This window comes from Apium graveolens, unplaced genomic scaffold, assembly GCF_009905375.1.
Source record: "Apium graveolens cultivar Ventura unplaced genomic scaffold, ASM990537v1 ctg3388, whole genome shotgun sequence".
In the NCBI taxonomy this organism is placed as follows: Eukaryota; Viridiplantae; Streptophyta; class Magnoliopsida; order Apiales; family Apiaceae; genus Apium; species Apium graveolens.
This window is the reverse complement of record NW_027418081.1, coordinates 1-23523: the sequence shown is the minus strand read 5'-3', so window position 1 is coordinate 23523 and position 23523 is coordinate 1. Positions and strand designations below refer to the sequence as shown.

Below are 23523 nucleotides of genomic sequence, written 5' to 3'. Positions count from 1 at the left end.
GGCCCCGACATGCAAAATAGACCCTAATGGTCCCAAGTAGGCCCCATCCTGGCCCCGCTGGCCCCACCCGGCCCCAGTTTAACCCATCCTTGGGGCCCACCCTCAGGCCCCACTACCATTCATATCAGCCTCAATCCCCTATGAAGTGGTATCAAAGCCAGTCAGCCACTGTTCTTTCACCCACCATCAGCCACCGTTCCTTCACCAACCACCGGCAGCATCCAGCCGCCACTAGTCACCAGACAGCCGCCACCAGCCTCCAGCAGCCACCAACAACTACCAAAAGCCATCGTGACCGACCTGCCCAATTACATAATTCAACTTTTTTCAGAAGTTTGTCGACCACCTTATACGTGATCCAAAAAATTAGGCCACTACTTCTCTATTGCCAAGGTTTCAATTTCATTCAATTCTTCCAATAAATCAATTTTAAAACAACCCTTAGTTCCACACAATGGTCAATGCTAGTGAAGTAAACAATCGGCTCTATAACATATTGAAGAAAATAATGAGAGATTACATAATATTGATGACCAAATTGAAGGTTTGACTTTACAAATGCAAGATGTGAAGGCATTACTTAAGTTCATTACTAATATCCTTCAACAGTTTACTGGTATTCTACCACAACCGCATAATAGGGTTGTGTATGGCTATGGATGAGCTTGTATTGTTTTTTCTCAAGTGACAACTAATGTCTCATACAAGTGCCTACGTACCCTATTTATGGGGATAAGCCTCATGTAATTCTTGGGGAACAAGTTACATGACTAGGGTTAGGGTTTTTTGACCAATGAATCCCAAACCCATCTTCCCATTGTTAGTCGCTAAACACGCGCTAAAATACACGCAAGTATACGTGTTCGCAAGTAGTACAAGATTTAGATCAAATTCGTCCCCACATAGACTCTTTGGTTGATTAAGAATATGCACTTATGCAACAATGATATGGTTATTATCCAATGCTAAGACAAATAACAAGTTGAGATTGTTTTAACTAAACTTAAGCTAACAATTATAACTAAGAGAATAACAATGGTTGAATTAATATATATGACAAACATGGGATTCTAACTTCATTAAATACTTCATTCAATAGCCTTTTCGTTCTTAACCTTAGCATGTAATGGTGATGATACTAATCAGATAACACGAGACTGATAAACGACAACTTTCGTTGTACGAATACCATACTACTAGACATCCACAAAAGAGATAGAAGCTGAATAGACACCAATTATATTGAGACCCTATATGTCTATAGAATTTGACAACATAACGGGTTAATGCACAAGTTATCTACCGTGATTACATAGGGCAAGTAAGATAGTTAAAATTACCTACGAATCATGCATAACAATAACACATGAACCTATGCTAGCATGGCAAGTTCTAAACCCTTAAATTCACTTTCGCATCATTAAGAATTAACACAATATCTTATAAGTTCGTGACGTTCATAAGACGAATAAGCACAACCAATACTAGATTATCATACAATCACCACACACTAAGGTATCGAAACAAATCAATTAAAGAAATCCATAAATAAATCCGCTAGAACCCCACGATAACGATTAGCCCATGATCGGACACATCATCAACGTGGGTTTCGATGAAAGCATGGTATAATAAACGTAGTCTTTATAAACGAATAATAAACAAAGTACGAAACAAGAGTATAGATTCAAAAAATAAGAAAACTAGCATCTAACGTTATAACTTAAACAAAGAATCACAAGTTAAAACTAGATCTTCTTCGCCTTGGTTGAATTGTGCTAAAACGGTCTTCTTACACCTTCTCCTTGTGCTCTGGTATGTCTCCTTTAAAAAACAAGCTTATTTATGTATATATAGTACCCTCATGCAGAGTAGAAGTCTTCTGGATCAAAAGTCTAATATAATCAGGATTTCTTTTCTCGACCTGGTGCGGCCGCACGCTTTAACAGCGTGGGCGCGCTGGGCTTCTGGACTTTGGGCGCGGCCGCGCGTTATCACAGCGCGGGCGCGCTGACCACCTGATTAAAATTCCGACTTCTTAATTTTTCCTTGCTGATTTGAGCTGGTCTTCCATGAGCTTTTATTCCAACACCTTCCTAACACCTAATTAGCACCAAAACAATGCTAATTCACCTAATTACCTGAAGAATGCATGAAAATACAAAAATACTAGAAAACATATTAAAACACCAACTTAAGTATAAATACACCAATTCAAAGCTTTACGGAGCGTAATAAAGTGTCATAAATACCACTCAACACCCATTCATCCAATTAGTCAAGCAAATCCCGACTAAACTCACACGACTCCTATAATCATGACTCACTACTCATCAAAGCAATCGCAAGTTTATAGATAAAATAATAGCTAGACTCAAAATAACTTATAACACTTCAATCCTTATTTCGGAGTTTTACATGGATTCACGCTTTTATTCACAACAAAACAACACGAATATGCTTATTTGACCGTGCAATGAGTGAGGTCCACAAAAGACTTATACAATAGTACCCATGTAGCGAACGTTAGGTTAGCAGATCCCAGACTATAAAAATCTTAGGTCACTAGGTACAAAGTCCCCTAAGAACTTAATACTCGAGTACTAAAGAGCCCACTCGTGATCAATTATACATAACACTAAAATATTTTTTTTCTTTTTTTTTTCTTTTTCTCACAAATTTCTGAACGAGTGTATTTCGCTCCATCTCGCTCAACCCTAGACTACTCATATAAATATGAGCCGGCTACTAGCCATTTGACACCTAGCCACACAACTAGCAATGAAATCCAATTTTTAAAATATCCATGTTAATTTATTATTAAGAGAATATCCTAAATTATAAATATAAACAAGCGATTAAACCTCGACAAACAAACATACCATGACCATGATCTAGCACTCAAGCAACCTATAAGACTTAGTGAATTACAATTATCTCTAGCATGCAATTCAATTCGATAAGACTTAACATCACTAAATACGACATCACTACACTAGCATCAACATAACAAATCAATCGGAAAAATTATCCAAGGGATCATGTTATAATGCAAATGCATGAAACTACATGAACAAACTATCATAAAAACTACCAAAAATAAAAATAAACTAATACATGGAAAAATATGCAACTATATGCACTAAATTATCATGAATATGCAAACTATACGCGACTCACACAAAACATATTCATTCAACTACTACCCTCAAACTTAAAATATTCACTGTCCTCGGTGAAGGTAATAGTAAGGAATCAGGCATACCTACTCTGAATCAGGATCATCACCCTCAACGGGTGGTGTGTCAGGCGTGTCTGGAGGTGGATACACCGAATCCTCATCAAATGATGGTCACTGAATGTCAACACCTGTGGCTCTGAATGCAGTCCCTAGTGCCTGGGTGAGATCACGTACAAACCTGTTATGGATGTCATGCGTAGCATCCATCCTTCTCGTTAGACGCCTATACCGCGTCGTGCTCAAACCAGCTCCAACCTCAACCTCTTATCCTACTTCCTCCTGCTCCTGCTGCTGCGATGGACCAGCTTCTGCAACCAACTCAACTCTCCAAGCCACCTTGCTAGCCTGCTGTGTACCACCAGCATATGTGTGAGGAGCTGGACGTCCTCCTGGTAGATGATCATAAGAATAACCAAGCCCCTTAGGATCGGGCTTGCCGCCATACCACTCAACCATGCTCAACAACGTAGAACTGTCGATAGGAGCACTGAGGAGCTACAACTGCTCATGTGCGGGCCAATGAACACCAACTGCCACGCACAACTTTGTCACAATGAACGGATAGGGTATAAAACCCGTAGTACGTCCTCTCGAGAACCTCAAAATACCCTGGTAAATAACCATCCCCAAATCCACATAGTCTCCCTGAAGAATACCCCACAACAGACGAGAACGCTCCACAGTTATCTTATGCACATGAGAAGATAGCATGATGTTAGCACAAATAAAAAAATTCGAAGCCCGTGCAAACATGTTCATGCATGACGCAGGGAACGTGGATTAATCAGTTGTGCCTCTCTTAAACTTCCAATGAGTCTCAGGCACACACAAAGTAGCAACAATCAGATCCAGATCAAAGTCCTCCAGAGTCTTATCGATCCAAGTGTCCTGACCGGGCTTCCTCGCGGGCTGCTCAATCACCCTCCGTATCGCATCAGCACTATACTCCACAGTCATCCCCCTAACCACAGTGAAGCCATTCTTCTCCACCTTTGCATTAACATAGAACTCTCGAACAACACTCATGGGCACAACAGCGGGAGCCTCGCAAAATGGGACCCAGACCTTCTCCAAGATCATCTCCAACAACTTACTATCCTTCCCTGATGGCAGAAAACCTCGCTCCTTTGCTATAGGCTTCGAGAGAAGCCTCGTGTACTCCGCTTCAGCCTCGAGAGTCGAAAACCTTGGCCTTACACCACCCGCACTTGAAGAATCGGTGGTGCTGCTGCTTACTTGAGTTCTTTGTCTCTTAGGTGCCATTGTGATTGAATAAGAAAGAACAAAAGATAAGTGTTTGAGAGAGAATTGTGTTTGAGAATTTGTGAAGTGGTGGAGAAGTTTGTGTATAAGTGTGTGTATATATATGTGGTGAGAAGAGAATTAGATATGGAATAGAAGTGAGAATTGATTATGGGAATCGTGGGAATAATGGGTTTGATTTGGAGAGGGAAATTTGGGATGTGGAAGCGTAAAATCCGGGTAGAAATTGATTTTGTAGTAAAAATCCCGATTTTCTCTTCACAAACTGCTATTTATTTTTTTCTGATTCGGGACCCCGGTGCGGCCGCGCGCTAGACTAGCGCAGGCGCGCTCACCTTCTGTCAAATCAGCGTGGGCGCGCGCTAGATCAACGCGGGCACGCTTGGTTTCTGGAAAAACAGCGCGGCCGCGCGCTAGATCAGCGCGGGCGCGCTCAGCTTCTGATGTTGGCCCTGATTTTTTTTCTTTTTCTGATTTTTTTGTGTTTTTCTCCTTTCTTCTTGCTTCATCTACCTACTAATGTACAACAAACTTTGGTTACCTCCCAAGAAGCGCTTGTTTTACTTCGTTAGCTCGACGTAGAATCTTGAGATCAAACAGACAATAAAACGGCACTAACCACCTCGCGGTTTACCGTGTCACCATAGTAATGCTTCAACCTCTGACCATTGACCTTATATGCTTGGCCTAGATCATTCTAAAAAATCTCCAGCGCTCCATGTGGAAACACAATTTTGATTATGAAGGGCCCTGACCACCTTGACTTCAACTTTCCAGGAAAAAGACGGAGACGAGAGTTAAACAAAAGAACTTGTTGTCCCGGCACAAATGACTTGAGCACTAGACACCTATCGTGCCACCTCTTGACTTCTCCTTAAACATTTTGTTGTTTTCATAAGCTTGAAGTCAAAACTCGTCGAGTTCATTTAAATGAAGCATCTTCTTCTTTTCAGCTGCATTCAAGTCCAGATTCAACTTCTTCAAAGCCCAATACGCCTTATGCTCGAGTTCTACTGGCAAATGACACCCCTTACCATTAACAAACTGAAAATGCGACATTCCCAATGGAGTCTTGTATGTTATTCTATATGCCAAAACAACTTCATCAAGCTTCAAAGATCAATCCTTCCTTGATGGACACATAACTTTATCTAAAATGCGCTTGATCTCTCTGTTAGATACCTCAGCTTGTCCATTTTTCTGAGGATGATAAGCCGTAGTTATGCGATGATTCACATTATACCTTTGAATCATAGCAGTGAAATTGCGATTGCAAAAATGCGACCCCTCGTCACTGATTATGACTCTTGGAGTTCCAAACCTTGTGAATATTTGCTTGTGAAGAAAATTAAGCACAACCTTCGCATCATTTGTTGGCAACGCCTTAACTTCAACCTATTTCGACACATAATCAACCACCAACAGGATATACTGATTATTACAAGATGAGACAAATGGCCCCATGAAGTCAATTACCCAAACATCTAAGACTTCAACCTCGAGAAACACATTAAGAGGCATCTCATCCCTCTTAGACATATTACCCACATGTTGACATCGATCACATTTTAAAATGAACTGATAAGCATCTTTAAACAAGGTTGGCCAAAAGAAACCTGCTTGAAGAATATGAGCTGCTGTCTTTTCTCCACCACAGTGTCCTCCATAAGCCGTTGAGTGGCAATCTCACAAGATCCCCCCCCCCATTTTCCTGTAAGGAATACATCTCCTGATGATTCGGCCAGCTCCTTGTCGAAAAAGAAACGGCTCATCCCACATATACCACTTCACTTCATGCAGAAACTTCTTCCTTTGAGCATATGATAAGTCGGGAGGCATGATATTACTCACAAGGTAGTTCACAATGTCTGCAAACCATGATTCTTCCTCTTGCACTTCAAACAGCTTCTCATCGGGAAAAGACTCATTTATCAATGTCTTGTCAAGTGAAATAGCATTAGGGTTTTCTAAATGAGATAGATGATCAGCGACTTGATTTTCAGTCCCCTTTTATGTCCTTAATCTCTAATTCAAATTCTTGAAGCAAAAGAACCCATCTGATCAATCTAGGCTTCGAGTCCTTCTTTGAGACGAGATATCGAATTGCAGTGTGATCAGTGAAAACTGTCACTTTAGTCCCAAGTAGATAAGATCGAAATTTCTGAAAACCGTAGATGATAGCCAAAAGTTCTTTCTCCGTAGTAGTATAATTCAGTTGAGCATCATTAAAAGTCTTACTAGCGTAGTAGACCACATGAAATATGTTGTTCTTTCTCTGCCCAAGAACTGCTCCAACTTCATAGTCACTTGCATCGCACATCATCTCAAAAGGTTCATTCCAGTCAGGTGCAGTTATTACAGGTGTCGTGATTAAACTCTTCTTCAACATCTCAAAAGCGGCAAGGCACTCATCATCAAACTTGAAAGGGACATCTTTCTTTAGCAAACTGCACAATGGCTTCGAAATCTTAGAGAAGTCCTTGATGAAACACCTATAGAAATTCGCATGACCCGGAAAACTGTGAATTAGGTGGAGGAAGATTTTCAATGACCCCTACCTTGGCTTTTCCACCTCAAGGCCCTTACTAGAACCCTTGTGCCCAAGAATAATGCCATGTCGCACCATAAAGTGACATTTCTCCCAATTGAGAACCAGATTGGTCTCAACACACCTCTTAAGAACATTTCCAAGATTTTGCAAGCATTCATCAAAAAAATCGCCATTTACAGAGAAGTCATCCATAAACACCTCCACATTCTGGCCAATCATATCAAAAAAGATGGACATCATACATCTCTAAAATATGGCTAGTGCACCACACAGACCAAAAGAAACTCGTCTAAAAGCGAAAGTACCAAATAGACAAGTGAAGGTAGTCTTCTCCTAATTATCTGGAGCGATACAAATCTGATTATAACCCGAATAGCCAACCAGAAGACGGTAGTACTCGTGACCAGCTAACCTGTCGAGCATCTGGTCAATGAAAGGCATAGGGAAGTGGTCCTTCCTAGTGGCCTTGTTCAGCTTCCTGTAATCCATGCAGACTCTCCACCCCATGACTGTTCGAGTAGGGATGATCTCATTCTTCTCATTAGCAACAACTGTGATACCTCCTTTCTTCGGTACACACTGAACTGAACCACTCAAGAACTGTCTAAAATGGGATAGATAATCCCTGCATCCAGCCACTTAAGAATTTCCTTCTTTACGACCTCTTTCATGATTAGATTAAGTCTTCTTTGCTGCTCAACCGTAGGCTTGCTACCTTCCTCTAGAAGAATTTTGTGCATACAATACGAAGGGATGATTCCCTTGATATCTGCTATAGTCCAACCAATTGCCGATTTGAATTCTCTAAGAATCCTCAAGAGCTTCTCCTCGTCGCTACCTGAAAGGTCAGATGCAATAATAACATGCAAAATAAATGCATCGCCTAAAAAAGCATACCTCAAATGTTCAGGTAGTGGTTTCAGCTCAAGAGTAGGAGCTTCCTCAATAGATGGCTTGAGGCGTTTTGGAGATTTATTCAATTCCTCTATTCCAAGAGATTCAAAAGGCATACCAATCTTCCTCTTCCAGGGAGAATCATTCTGATATTGCAATTGCTCTTCACCTTCATCATCTTTACTATCTGAATTCCCCAACAAGGCCTTCTTTAAGGCATCAGACCTTAACAATTGATCAAGTTCTGAAGTAACCATAGAACGACCAACTCCACCTTTAAGCACTCCTCATTTTCCGTAGGAAATTTGATAGCATTGAACACATTAAAAGTTACATCCTGATCCATCACTCGCATTGTAAGATCACCCTTCTGTACATCTATCAAGGTACGGCCAGTTGCTCCAGCTGAAATTAGGATGATTGCGGTTGTTATGATGATAGTGGCTGACACAGGTTGTTGCGATCGCTGAAAGTTGCTCACGAACTGAGCTGATTCACTAGAAATAGCACACTGATCGGTCTCATGGGCACCAGCACAAAGCTCATAGACACTAGTAATTTGATTAACTCCATAATTAGCCAAAGTGTCCATTTTCATCGTCAAAGCCTTAAGTTGGTCAGCTATAGCAGTTGCTGCATCCAACTTCAGAATTCCTGCTACTTTACCTTGAGTTAGTCTCTGGGAAGGATTCTGGTATTCATTAGCAGTCATCAGTTCAATCAATTCATAAGCTTCATTGTAGCTCTTAGCCCACAAGGCTCCTCCTGATGCTACATTGAGCATGGGTCTAGAAGTAGCACCCAATCCATTGTAGAAACAATTTATAATCATCCAATCAGGCATGCCATGGTGTGGGCACTTTCTTAGCATCTCCTTATATTGATCCCAAGCCTCACACACAGATTCTCCAGTTTGATGTGCAAACTGAGTAAGAGCATTCCTGATTGCAGCAGTCTTCGCCATAGGGAAGAATTTAGTGAGAAACTTCTGAGCAAGATCTTCCTAAGTAGTGATAGACCCTGGTGGTAGAGAATGTAACCAGCACTTAGCTTTATCCCTCAGAGAGAGAATAGGAAGAGTCGGAACTTAATAGCATCTTCAGTCACACCATTGAACTTGAAAGTGTCGTAGATCTTGATAAAATCCCTGATGTGCATGTTGGGATCTTCTGTAGAAGAACCCCCAAACTGAACTGAGTTCTGTATCATCTGAATCGTGCTTGACTTGATCTCAAAAGTGTTAGCCGAGATGGCTAGTCTGATGATGCTTGACTGAATATCATTGATCTTAGGCTGAGAATAGTCCATCAAAGCCTTAGGAATTTCTGCTTGATCTCCCATCACTACTAAAACTGGTTCCTCGACTTTCCTTTCTTCTTCTACCTTCTCTTCATCCTTAACAACTTCCCTTCGAACCACTACAGCTTCTTCCTCGGCTTGATCCAGATTTCTCTTACGAGACCGAGAACGCGTATGCATACACGCTCGCTAGAGTACCTAAAATAAGAAAAGGAAATAGATAAGTAACAATGTTCGAGTCAATGAAATTTAACGACCACTAATGACAAACACACAAACTAAAAATTAACACCGAAGTCCCCGACAGCGGTGCCAAAAACTTGTTCATCGCTAAACACGCGCTAAAATACACGCAAGTATACGCGTTTGCAAGTAGTATAAGATTTAGATCAAATTCGTTCCCACAAAGACTCTTTGGTTAATTTAAGAATATGCACATATGCAACAATGATATGGTTATTATCCAATGCTAAGACAAATAACAAGTTGAGATTGTTTTAACTAAACTTAACCTAACAATTATAACTAAGAGAATAACAATGGTTGAATTAATATATATAACAGACATGGGATTCCAAATTCATTAAATACTTCATTCAATAGCCTTTTCGTTCTTAACCTTAGCATGTAATGGTGATGATACTAATCAGATAACACGAAACTGATAAATGCCAACTTTCGTTGTACGAATACCATACTACTAGACATCCACAAAAGAGATAGAAGTTGAATAGACACCAAATATATTGAGACCCTATATGTCTATAGAATTTGACAACATAACGGGTTAATGCACAAGTTATCTACCGTGATTACATAGGGCAAGTAAGATGGTTAAAATTACCTACGAATCATGCATAATAATAACTCATGAACCTATGCTAGCATGGTAAGTTCTAAACCCTTAAATTCACTTTCGCTTCATTAAGAATTAACACACTATCTTATAAGTTCGCGATGCTCATAAGATGAATAAGCACAACCAATACTAGGTTATCATACAATCACCACACACTAAGGCATCGAAACAAATCAACTAAAGAAATCCATAAATAAATCCGCTGGAACCCCACGATAACGATTAGCCCATGATCAGACTCATCATCAACGTGTGTTCCGATGAAAACATGGTATAATAAACGTAGTCTTTATAAAAGAATAATAAACAAAGTACGAAACAAGAGTATATGTTCAAGAATAAGAAAACTAGCATCCAACGTTACAACTTAAACAAAGAATCACAAGTTAAAACTAGATCTTCTTCGCCTTGGTTGAATTGTGCTAAAACGGTCTTCTTACGCCTTCTCCTTGTGCTCTGGTATGTCTCCTTTAAAAAATGAGCTTATTTATGTATATATAGTACCCCCATGCAGAATAGAAGTCTTTTGGATCAAAAGCCCAATATAATCAGGATATCTTTTCCCGACCTGGCGCGGCCGCGCGCTTCAACAGCGCGAGCGCGCTGGGCTTCTGGACTTTGGGCGCGGCCACGCGCTATCACAGCACGGGCGCGCTGACCTTTTGATTAAAATTCTGACTTCTTCATTTTTTCTTGCTGATTTGAGCTGGTCTTTCACGAGCTTTTATTCCAACACCTTCCTAACACCAAATTAGCACCAAAACAATGCTAATTCACCTGATTACCTGAAGAATGCCTGAAAATGCAAAAACACTAGAAAACACATTAAAACACCAACTTAAGTACAAATACACCAATTCAAAACTTTACGGAGCGTAATAAAGTGTCATAAATGCCACTCAACACTCATTCAGCCAATTAGTCAAGCAAATCTCGACTAAACTCACACAGCTCCTATAATATCGCGGCATCTCCGCATTTCTTTCGTGATTATAGAAATATTCCGTGTCGCCCCCAAAATTTACAAATAATCGATTGTGAATCATTATCCATAATATAGCTAGAATTGTAGGATGCGACCGGCCTGATGACCTCAGCTTGCACCAATCCTCATTAACTAAAGAAGCGAGCCCATTTGGCCTTTCCACTATATAATATTATATAAGTTCCTTGTTTGTGTTATTCTCACCTCAGCTCGCATGACACGTTCATGCGATGCGAGCTCGGTTAGTTAGGAAAGCTCCAATTACTACTCATGACATGCGCGCTCACTAGCCCATCTTGTGTGACTTATGTATCACATGACGGGCCTTCAAGTAATGGACCTTCAGCCCGACACTCCCAAAAATAGACCCCCAAAGACTATTATGCAGTGGGCCTGCAACCCATTTCTCAACAAATAAGTAAACGTGCGAGCTTACCGGCCTAGCTCGCACTTTCCATAAATTTAAGGCCAAATCCTCTTTCTGTGACCATAAGGCCAAATCCTCTTCCCATGACCATCCAACTTTTATACTTATAGGCACTTGTTTAGGGGTCATGCCCAAAAATGGGCATAACAAGAATATTATAGAAGATTTTGTAGTAGATGTTGCACGGCTATTCTGGAAAGTTCGAGTAAGCTCTCCTAAAAAAGAGATGAGATTTCGGATTATGGCGGGGCCACGAGGTTAACCTCAAACTCGTTTTCCTACTCGGTCACATTATGCAAAAGTACCTGGAAAACTTTAAGCACTCCACTGCAAGAAAACAAGAATCTATGTCCAACGAGTCTATATATGCTATGCACAATACTTGAAGAGTCAGGGATTCAATGTAAAGTTAGATATTGAGCCGCCTGAGCTATGTAAAATATCTCCGATTATCAAAGCCCCTGATTCCTAAGCTTCATGAGATTTTATGCAACCACAATGATTGGAGTGATTATTTTTACTAAAATTTAGTAAAGAGTATGTTGTTATGATATCGGTGAGTGTGGTTTAATTGAATGGTTCAAGACTATTTTATTTTTCTTAGTACTGGTGATTTAGTAAATGTGTTTTGGCATAAATGAAATCATATTTTTAGTAGTAATGATTTGGTAAAGTTTGTAAAGAATGTGGAGTGGTACAATGACAAGTGTTGTGTTGGGTTCTTCTCTGAACAGGAAGTGGAGATCACAGGGTTCTTTTGTTAATAAAGATATTACGGTATTTTGACATTACCCTGTGTCGGAATTTTATTACTTCACCGGATTTATTCCTTGCACCTACATAAATAATTATCATAATTTTATTTATTTTATTTCACTTCTTTGATTGTCAATACCCTGTAGCTACATACTTAAGTAATATTTATTTAATATGACTCACACTTTACTCATGATACGTACTGAATTATATTTTTCGTCATTTCAAATACAAAGATTAAAATTTATTATAATTAAATACCAATTTACTTGCAAGATTTTCCTAAATACCCATTATTCATGATTAGAGGGCCGTTATACATATTTTAAAATAAATCTGATACTGCATAATATATATACGTACTAATCTAGAATAAAAATGTTCTGGGAACATTTGTGCTAGGTGGCGTACACTTTTTAAATAATTATGAGCGCTATACGTTAACGTTTTTTGCTGATGTATGTACACTGACTACGCCTACCAAAAGAGATGAAAAAATTAGATCGGGCAGGATTCATAAAGGTCTTTAAAAAAATCTAATTTTTTAAAAATTAAAATATGCCGATTCTTTTTTCTAAAATCAGGCCGGAACATGCATGAATTTATCTAAAATATCTAGGTTTACAAATCGGGATGTATCAGATTTTTCAAATAATATCAATATACGACTCTTCTATGCATCGCATACGTGTGAATATGTGCACTCCATCAATGATTATCATAGATGCATGTACTTTCCCCGTAGAATACACGACGTTTGCATGGTCAAAATTGAGCACATTTTTGGCCAATTTGTGTATATTGACCTGATTTTCCTTGCGTGAGTGTTGGGTGTTACTATTGTTATGTTATACTCCCTCCGTCTTTTATGTTTCTCATTTTGACTTTTTACTCTGTTTACAGTAAGCGATTGACTACTAATTTACATCTAATTTATAAAAACAAATATAGTCATGAGCGATCTTGTTGGATTCGTATTTATGAATACTTTAATACAGTGAAATTTTTATATTTAATACTACTCCGAAATTAAAGATATTAACAATCAAAAATGTGAATTGACAAACGTGTCCGACACAAATAAAAAAGTTTTTAGGGACATATGCCCGTGTTCTTCTGAATGTGTGATGGTGACCATATAGTTAATGAAGGCATGTAGTTAGTTTGGTGGCTTGTAGGAGATGTGATGACACGTGTTTTTAACATGCATACATCACTATTTCACCTTTACACTATAATTTCTATATTATCTGAATTTTTTTAAAGAAAGAAAATGAATGAGCACACATGTTAGACATGCCTTTCGGTCTAATTCACCGACAAAGATAACATGGGAAACATAGACTAAAAACATGTAAAAAAGACCTTCATAAGTAATGATAAGAAAATATAAAAAAATAATTATCTATGAATTATAATTTAAATTTCTCTACACCACTTAACGACTATCAAATGATAAAATATAAGATAATTTTTTATTTTTATGAGATGTGAATAATGATCTTTCTTATATGAAAGTAAGATCTTTATTTGAATAATAAAAAATAAAGTTGATAATTTTTTATTTTTATGAGATCTTTATTTGAATAATAAAAAATAAACCGATTTCGTAACATTCAGTTTTTAATAATTAATAAATAAATAAATTAGCACATCAATTGACATTCAATTACAAACTTATTTAATCATAAATAAATAAATAAATTTATACACAACTAATAATCATTAATTATATATTTCAGTAAATGTGTTTATCTATTTAGTAATTTCCTTAAAACTTTTATTTTTTATCAATCAGTTAAAAAATATTTATGAATTTAAATGAATACAATATTGAGAAATGAAAATCTAATTTAATTTAAATACTTACGTAGAAACACTAGTACAAAAACTGTCATATCACATATGCGTATTCATTTTTGCGGCTGATATATATAAAACAGACGCATAAAGTGATTTAAAAGTCGTCCCAAATTTTCACGGACAACCCTAGTACTCTCTCCAATAACAGTGGGCCTCCGTTTTCAGATTTAGGGTTTTAATCACCCCTTTCATTCTTTATTCCGCATATTTACAATCTCCTTTCATCGTTTAATCATTTTCACTCCAACATCTTCTTTTTTATTTTACTATTTTTTCAAAATTTCGAATAAACATCCTTTATGGTGGGATCTAATCCTTTTTGGGTGAGATCTTTCTTGTAACTTGTTATCAAGGTTGTCCTAAATTTTTTTGGGTGTGAGTATGTTTTGTTTAAAGTATATTTTTTGGTGTTGGTTCCGTTAAAAATGATTTATATGATTTTTTGGCAGATACGGAATTCTTGCATCGAAACTGAGATGATGGTGAATATCACAAGTACTTACTTTTCACAATAAAAAATTATTCATAATTTGGGGCATTTGTTCCTCCGATTTTAGTTGATGTAACTAAATTTTTTGAATATTGGGCTATAAATGACATTAATGTGAAGGTCAATTGCGATGTTGCTATCTTCAGGGTTGGTGTTGGCTGGATTGGTAGGAAAGTTATTATAATCTTTTTTATTTTAAAGAATTTTTTTTCTATTTGTTAAGCAATCTGAAAATAAGACGACTATTTATTTAGTTCATTTATTTGTTTAACAATCAGATTGTATTATTAGTTCGGAGGTTTGTTCCGACTATCTTCCAGTATTTTAATGAATGCATTCCATTTTATTTGTCAAAAAAGTGATTTAAAAGTTTGTTGCAGTGTTCTAAAAAACCTGATTTTTTTAAGAAAATTCCGATTAATCCTTAAAAAATATTTGGCCGATCAATTTTTTGAAATCAGATTCAATCAATCAATCAATCAATCGTACCCAATAATACCGCCTATGGCAGTGTTTGGGGAGGGTATATCTTACGCAGCCTTACCCTCATTCCAAAGAATGAAGATGTTGTTTACTCAAAAGACCTCCGGCTTGTGTGTGTGCACAAATATGTGTGTCCTGTGTCCTAGGTAAGCAATGATCCATAAACATAAGTACAGTAAGCGAGACAACGATAAACAGTGATATAATTGTTAGGGGGAACACACACAAGTATAGAACCAAACAAACAATGCAAAACACACACTCAATATATGACGCGGAAAAAACCCACGTCCCAACTTGTATTATTAATCAAAACAATTATCAATAATACAATCAATCTCACCAAACGATATTCACTCAAGCGATACTTAAGTCAAACAATACTCAAGCATACATCAAAACAATAACATGACTATGTATATATAGCCATCACAAACTTAGCCAACAAGACATACCTAATCTGATTACAATAATAATTGTCTACCCATACAATTATTACCCATTCCCATTATAATAATAATTATCAACACATACAATTATTACCCAACTCAATTATGATAATAATTGTCTACCCATACAATTATTACCCAATTCAATTATGTTTTCTATCACCAAGACCATACTACCTATTGAGTTTAACCCCAACAATCCTCCCTTTCAACCCAATATGATTTCATGCACAACCGAATTAACGGTCAATCGGTCACCATCAAGCCATCGACGTCGATCGCCTAATACCTCCCCTCGAACAATAACCCCTCCTTCTAGTACAAAAAGATTTCTCTTATCTTTTCGACCTTTGAGTATCTCTAAATCTCCTTTAGTGACTTTCAACATACTGTTCTTTATCATAACTGTATATCCCAAATCAACTAATTTACCCAACGAAATCAGATTTTGATTTAACTCCGGTATGTATCTTACTTGAGTTAACTTCTGAACACGACCGTTGTGACGTTTCATTGTTACCTCACCAATGCCAGCAACCTTTACCGTTTTACCGTTCGGTAAAGTTACAATTTTTCCCTCACGCTTTTTATAGGACGAGAACCACTCCCTCCTACCACATATGTGATGAGAACATCCTGAGTCCAGCACTCATTCTTCTTTTGATCCCTTCTCTTCTTGAACCAAAAGAACATCTTCATCAGCTTCTACAAGTGAAACACTACCCCCTCGATTTTTCTTCGACTCTCTCAAGTCTTCTCTTGACTTTGGACACATAAATTGTATATGATCCAATTCCTCACAATAAAAACACCTGATATTAGGGTTATGTTTCTTAGCATACTTCTTTTCCGTGTCACGCGCACGTACCAAAAATGCACTTCCATCAGATGTGTCACTCGATTCTTGTTTCATCAATCTTTCGGCCTCTAGAAGAACAACAATAGTCTCATCCAAATCTAACTTCGTTTTCCCAACCAATAAAGAAGTCATCACAGTATTATACTTCTTGGTAGAGACACTAGTAGTAGAACAGCTTTGTCCTCATCCTTTAATTTTTCATCCAAATTATTTAGCTGGTTGATTAAGCCATTAAAACGATTCAGATGATCTCTTAAATCTCCGTCTTCTTCCATCTTGAGCCCAAACAAATCTTTCTTAAGAAACAACTTGTTGGCCAAAGATTTTGAGTGATAAGTCTTCGTTAACTTCTCCCACAAATTCTTGGGATTGTCCACTTCAAGAACATCATACTTGATTTCCGGTGCAAGGGCCAACCGGATCGTTGATGACGCACGTAACTTCATGTCTCCCCACTTTGTATCATCAACTTCAGTAGGCTTTTTCCCTCCGATAGTCGCATATAACCCTCGTTGAATTAACAGATCTTTTACCGTACTTTGCCACAAGGTAAAATTGTTTCTTCCATTAAACAATTCAATTTCAAATCCCCTAACCTTCTCCATCATGAATCTTGGCTCTTGATACCAATTGTTAGGGGGAACACACACAAGTATAGAACCAAACAAACAATGCAAAACACACACTCAATATATGACGCGGAAAGAACCCACGTCCCAACTTGTATTATTAATCAAAACAATTATCAATAATACAATCAATCTCACCAAACGGTATTCACTCAAGCGATACTTAAGTCAAACAATACTCAAGCATACATCAAGACAATAACATGATTATGTATATATAGCCATCACAAACTTAGCCAACAAGACATAACTAATCTGATTACAATAATAATTGTCTACCCATACAATTATTACCCATTCCCATTATAATAATAATTGTCAACACATACAATTATTACCCAACTCAATTATGATAATAATTGTCTACCCATACAATTATTACCCAATTCAATTATGTTTTCTATTAGCAAGACCATACTATCTGTTAGATATATTTGATAATGTCATGGCTAATATGTTTTATGTTTAGATTTCAGATCTTATTTGAACAGAACAAATCAGTACTTAACTGATCAGTACTTATACTGGACGTCAGAACTTAAGGGATATCAGTACTTATGTTATCAGGAGATAAGCATCAGGAGATAGATATCAGAACTTAAGTGCTGAAGGACGATCAGATAAGGACAGTAGCTGATTAAAGTTAAGAAGATCAAGATAAACATAAGAAGAGATATGCATGAAGAAGGAATTCCGTAAAGAATGGAATACTTGGAAGGAAAGATATCTGATTGATATATATTAGGAAGCAGAATTATATTCCATATCAATTAGCGATTATCTTGTAACTGTGTAATATATAAACACAGACATAGGGTTTACACTATAAGTGTTATCATTATCGAGAATATTATTTACTGTAACCCTAGCAGCTCTCGTGATATTTTGTTCATCACTGAGAGATAACAGTTCCAGATTGTAACAGAGTTTATTGTTTCAATAAAGTTTGTTTTCTGTTACATAAGTTCTTGAAGTTTGATTTGATTGTAATAAACACTGTATTCACCCCCTCTACAGTGAAAGTGTGACCTAACAAGTGGTATCAGAGCCTTCTGTTAACACACATACAGTTAAAGATCCAAACACAATCATGTCTGACACAGAAACTCCAACTAAGCCTACCAAAACTGAGGAATCGTCAAAGACATCAACTCAGAGTCGATATGAGACTATCAGAGTTCCCATATTGAGACCATCTGAATATCCCATATGGAAGGTAAGGATGACCATGTTTCTGGAAGCAACAGATCCAGAATACCTTGATAGAATCAAGGAAGGGCCTCACAAACCTACCAAGCTCGCTGTTGTAGTTGCAGGTGAAGCAGCAAAGACCGTACCAAAGGAAAAGAGTGATTACACTGCTGAAGATATAGCATCTATTGCTAAGGATGCCAAGGTACGACACTTATTGCATAGTGCCATTGATAATGTAATGTCAAACAGGGTAATCAACTGCAAGACTGCTAAGGAGATATGGGATGCACTGGAGACAAGGTGTCAAGGAACTGAAACAGTTAAGAAGAACAGGAAGACAATACTCACTCAAGAGTATGAACACTTTGACTCTAGGACTAATGAGTCATTGACTGATGTATATGATAGATTTGTCAAACTCTTGAATGACTTGTCATTGGTTAATAAGGAGTATGATCTTGAAGATACAAACCTTAAATTCCTGTTAGCTCTTCCTGAATGTTGGGATTTGAAGGCAACAACAATAAGAGACAACTACAATCTTGATGAAACAACTCTTGATGAAATCTATGGAATGCTCAAGACTCATGAACTTGAGATGGAACAAAGAAGCAAGAGGAAAGGAGGAAAGTCAAGGACGGTTGCTCTCAAGGCTGAAGAGGAATCCCCCAAACCACCTTCCTCAAAGAAAGACAAGGGTAAAGCTCTTATCATAAAGTCTGATACTGAGTCATCAAGTTCTGAGAGTGATGATGACTCAGATTCTGAAAGCTTGCCTGAAACTGATGCTGATGAGGAGATGATGAAGCTGTGTGCTCTTATGGTGAAAGGAATCACAAAGATTGCATACAGGAAGTTCAGGAAGGGAAAGAAGTTTTCCAGGAAAGGCATAAGTTCTGATAAGAAGAATTTCAGAAGATCTGAAGCAAGAGGAGGAAAGTCTGACAGAGGAGATTACGCTAATGTTAAATGTTATAATTGTGGTGAAAAAGGCCACATATCTCCTGATTGCAAGAAGACCAAGAGTGACAAAGGCAAAGCTCTTGTCACAAAGCAGAAAAGCTGGACAGACACCTCAGACTCTGAAAGTGAGGAGAACTATGCATTGATGGCAAATGCTGATAAACAAAGTTCTGAGAGCAGTTCTGAAGCTGCTGAAACAAAGGTACCTCAGACTACTTATGCTTTTCATACTGATGATATTAATGAGTTGAGAAGATATCTTAAAACCATGTTTGTTAGTTATAGAGATCAAACTTTAACATGTGAAAGATTAACTTCTGAAAATCTTGCTTTTAGGAAAAGAAATGATTTCTTAGAAAAAGAGTTAGTCATGTTCCATCAAACTCAGAAGGATAGAGATGATGCTTTTTATGTTAGGGATGAAGTGCTAAAAATGAATGAATCTCTAAAAACTGAGTTAGAAAAGGAGAGAGAGATTATCAGAACTTGGACTAACTCTGGCAAAACAACTCAAAATTTGCTAAGCAGTGGAAACTGGAAAGAGGGCTTAGGTTATGGAGAAAATAAAAATGAAAACGGAACTGTAGAAATTAAGCCTGTTGATAAGCAAAAGCCGAAGTTAAAACCTGTTAAGTTTGTAACTGAAAAATCTGAAAATGAGAAATCAGAAGTTAAAAAGGAATTAGCTTCTGACAAACTAAAACAGGAAAAGACAGCTGAAGTTAACATAGGCTTAATGACAAAGAAGCAGCTTAAGCATAAGCTGAAAGATGTTAAGAATGCAAACAAGGTAAAATCACCTAGGAAAAACAGGAATGGAAAGGAAGGTGTGAATAAAAGCAATAACTATAAATCTGTTCCTGATGCTCCTAGGAAAGCGTGTCATAACTGTGGAAGTTCTAACCATCTGGCTTCTTTTTGCAGGAAGAATAAGAATATTAACTCCTTATCTACAAAATCAGGAGTTAAGAGTCAGTCTGTTAGATACAAACCACAAGATCCTTGTTTTCATTGTGGTAGTTTATGGCATTCCATTTATACTTGTAAGGAATATCATAGTTTGTACTATGATTATTATCAAATAAAACCTTCTTTAAAGAAAGTTTCTGTTTTTCCTTCTAGTGTAAGTTCTGATTCAAAGTCTGGTAGTATAAGTTCTGATAAGAAAACTGTTAACATAAAATCTGATGCTAAATCCGCTGCAAATGTTAACAAACCTAAAAAGGCCAAAGGATCCAAGCAAGTCTGGGTCCTTAAAACTAATAATTAGTGGTCTTTTTGATTGCAGGGCAACAGGAAAAATATTTTAGTTCTGGACAGTGGATGTTCAGGACATATGACTGGAAATAAGGCCCTGCTATCAGACTTTGTGGAGAAAGCTGGCCCAAGTGTTTCTTATGGAGATGGCAACATTGGAAAAACTTTGGGATATGGCAATATCAATCTTGGGAATGTCATCATTAAAGATGTAGCTCTGGTCTCAGGACTTAAACACAACTTACTGAGTATAAGTCAAATCTGTGACAGAGGTTATCATGTTGATTTCTTTGCAGAACATTGTGAAATAGTTAGTAAATCTAAAGAAAAAATTGTTCTGAAGGGATTCAGGCGTGGTAACATTTATGAAGCTAAGCTTTCAACAAGTTCTGATGGTTCTGCAATCTGTTTAGTGAGTAGAGCCTCAACTGAAGAAAGCTGGAATTGGCACAAGAAACTCTCTCATTTAAACTTCAACAAGATAAATGAACTGATCAAGAAAGATCTTGTGAGAGGACTGCCAAAATCAGTGTTTATTCCTGATGGTCTTTGTGACTCATGTCAGAAGGCTAAACAAAGAAAATCTTCATTCAAGAGCAAGACTGAATCATCAATTCTTGAGCCTTATTATCTACTTCATGTTGATCTATTTGGTCCAGTGAATGTCATGTCTATTGCAAAGAAGAAATATACGTTGGTCATAGTAGATGAGTTCACCAGATACACATGGGTGTATTTCTTGCACACAAAAAGTGAAACTGCATCTATCCTGATTGATCATGTCAAACATCTGGATAAATTGATCAAAGATTCTGTGAAAATTTTGAGGAGTGATAATGGCACTGAATTCAAGAATCTGATAATGGAAGAGTTCTGCAAAAATCATGGAATAAAGCAGGAATTTTCTGCTCCTGGAACTCCACAGCAAAATGGAGTTGTTGAAAGGAAGAATAGAACTCTCATTGAAGCTGCACGAACAATGCTTGAAGAAGCAAAGCTTCCAACCTATTTCTGGGCTGAAGCTGTGCAGACTGCTTGTTTTACTCAAAATGCAACACTCATTAACAAGCATGGAAAAACACCATATGAGATGGTGAAGAACAAGAAGCCAAATCTCAAATACTTTCATGTATTTGGATGTAAGTGTTTTGTTCTCAAGACTCATCCTGAACAGCTATCCAAGTTTGATCTAAAAGCTGATGAGGGAATCTTTGTTGGATATCCACTTTCTACAAAAGCCTTCAGAGTCTATAATTTGAGAACAAAAGTGGTCATGGAATCTATCAATGTCTCTTTTGATGACAAGAAGATCACTGGACTTGAAGATTGCATTGATCATGATCAGCTGAGATTTGAAAATGAAGATTCATATTCTGATACCTCAAGTCCTGAAAGTCTAAGTCCTGATACTGTAAATTCGGATGGATTAAACTCTGATGTTATTGAAACTGTGGTGACTACGTCAAAGGAAGATGCACCAATGCAGGGGGAGCATACTCAAGATATTATCACATCTCAAGAAGCATCAGAACATACATCTGGCTCTTCAAATTCTGATTCGTCAAGTTCTGATAAGCCAAGTACTGACAGTACTGAAAATCTAAATACTGAAGGATCCAACTCAGAGAGCATAGTTTCAGGGGGAGCATCAGAAAATGAAACCGAAGACAGCATGAATCATGGGGGAGCATCCAGTTCTAGAGAAAATCTTCCATCTGCAAGGAAGTGGACAAAATCACATACACCTGATTTGATAATTGGAAATCCTGAGGCAGGTGTCAGAACTAGAACAGGTACTTCGAATGAATGTCTTTACAATTCTTTTCTCTCTCAGTCTGAGCCAAAGAAAGTGGAAGAAGCTCTTCAAGATGCTGATTGGGTGCAAGCAATGCAGGAAGAGTTGAATGAATTTGAAAGAAACAAAGTCTGGACCTTAGTGCCAAGACCTAAGAATAGATCGGTTGTTGGTACAAAGTGGGTATTCAGAAACAAAACTGACAGTGATGGCATAATTGTAAGGAACAAGGCAAGGCTGGTTGCAAAAGGATATTCTCAACAGGAGGAAGTTGACTATGATGAAACATTTGCGCCAGTTGCTAGGTTAGAAGCCATAAGGATATTCATGGCTTATGCTGCTCACAAAAAGTTTACTGTCTTTCAAATGGATGTGAAAAGTGCTTTTCTCAATGGAGAATTGGAAGAGGAAGTATATGTTGAACAACCTCCAGGCTTTGTAGATTCCAAACATCCAGATTATGTCTACAGGCTTGATAAAGCACTTTATGGACTTAAGCAAGCTCCTAGAGCATGGTATGAGACTTTAGCTCAGTTTCTTCTGGAAAGTGGATTCAACAGAGGAACTATTGACAAAACACTGTTCTATCTCAACCATGGCAAGGACTTACTTTTGATCCAGATTTATGTTGATGATATTATTTTTGGGTCTCCAAATGACAAACTTTGCAAAAAGTTTGCCAAACTAATGCAGTCAAGATATCAGATGAGTATGATGGGAGAACTTAGTTATTTTCTGGGCCTTCAAGTCAAGCAGAGTGAAGAAGGAACTTTTATTTGTCAATCTAAGTATACCAGAAACTTGCTGAAGAAATTTGGAATGCAAGACTGTTCAAGTGCATCCACTCCCATGGCCACTGCAACAAAACTGGATAAGGATACTGGTAATTCAGTAGATATCACTGATTACAGAGGTATGATTGGCTCACTTCTCTATCTAACTGCTAGTAGACCAGATATCATGTTTGCTACCTGTCTTTGTGCAAGATTTCAAGCAGATCCAAGAGAACCTCACTTAACAGCTGTAAAAAGAATCTTTAAGTATCTTAAAGGCACAGCTGATCTAGGATTATGGTATCCTAGAGAATCAGATTTTAAATTAATAGGTTACTCAGATGCAGATTTTGCAGGTTGCAAAATTGACAGGAAAAGCACAAGTGGTAGCTGCCAATTTCTTGGAGGCAGGTTGGTTTCTTGGTATAGCAAGAAACAAAAGTCAATTTCCACATCAACTGCAGAAGCAGAGTATATTGCTGCAGGAAGCTGA

General features: G+C 37.6%; 1 non-coding gene across 1 annotated transcript; it reads left to right on the top strand.

The window, feature by feature from the left end:
• The first annotated feature begins 8791 nt into the window (after window positions 1–8791).
• Window positions 8792–8898, top strand: LOC141701131 (small nucleolar RNA R71). Its single transcript, XR_012566684.1, has one exon. It is a non-coding gene; the product is annotated as a small nucleolar RNA R71 (small nucleolar RNA).
• Window positions 8899–23523: the final 14625 nt, after the last annotated feature.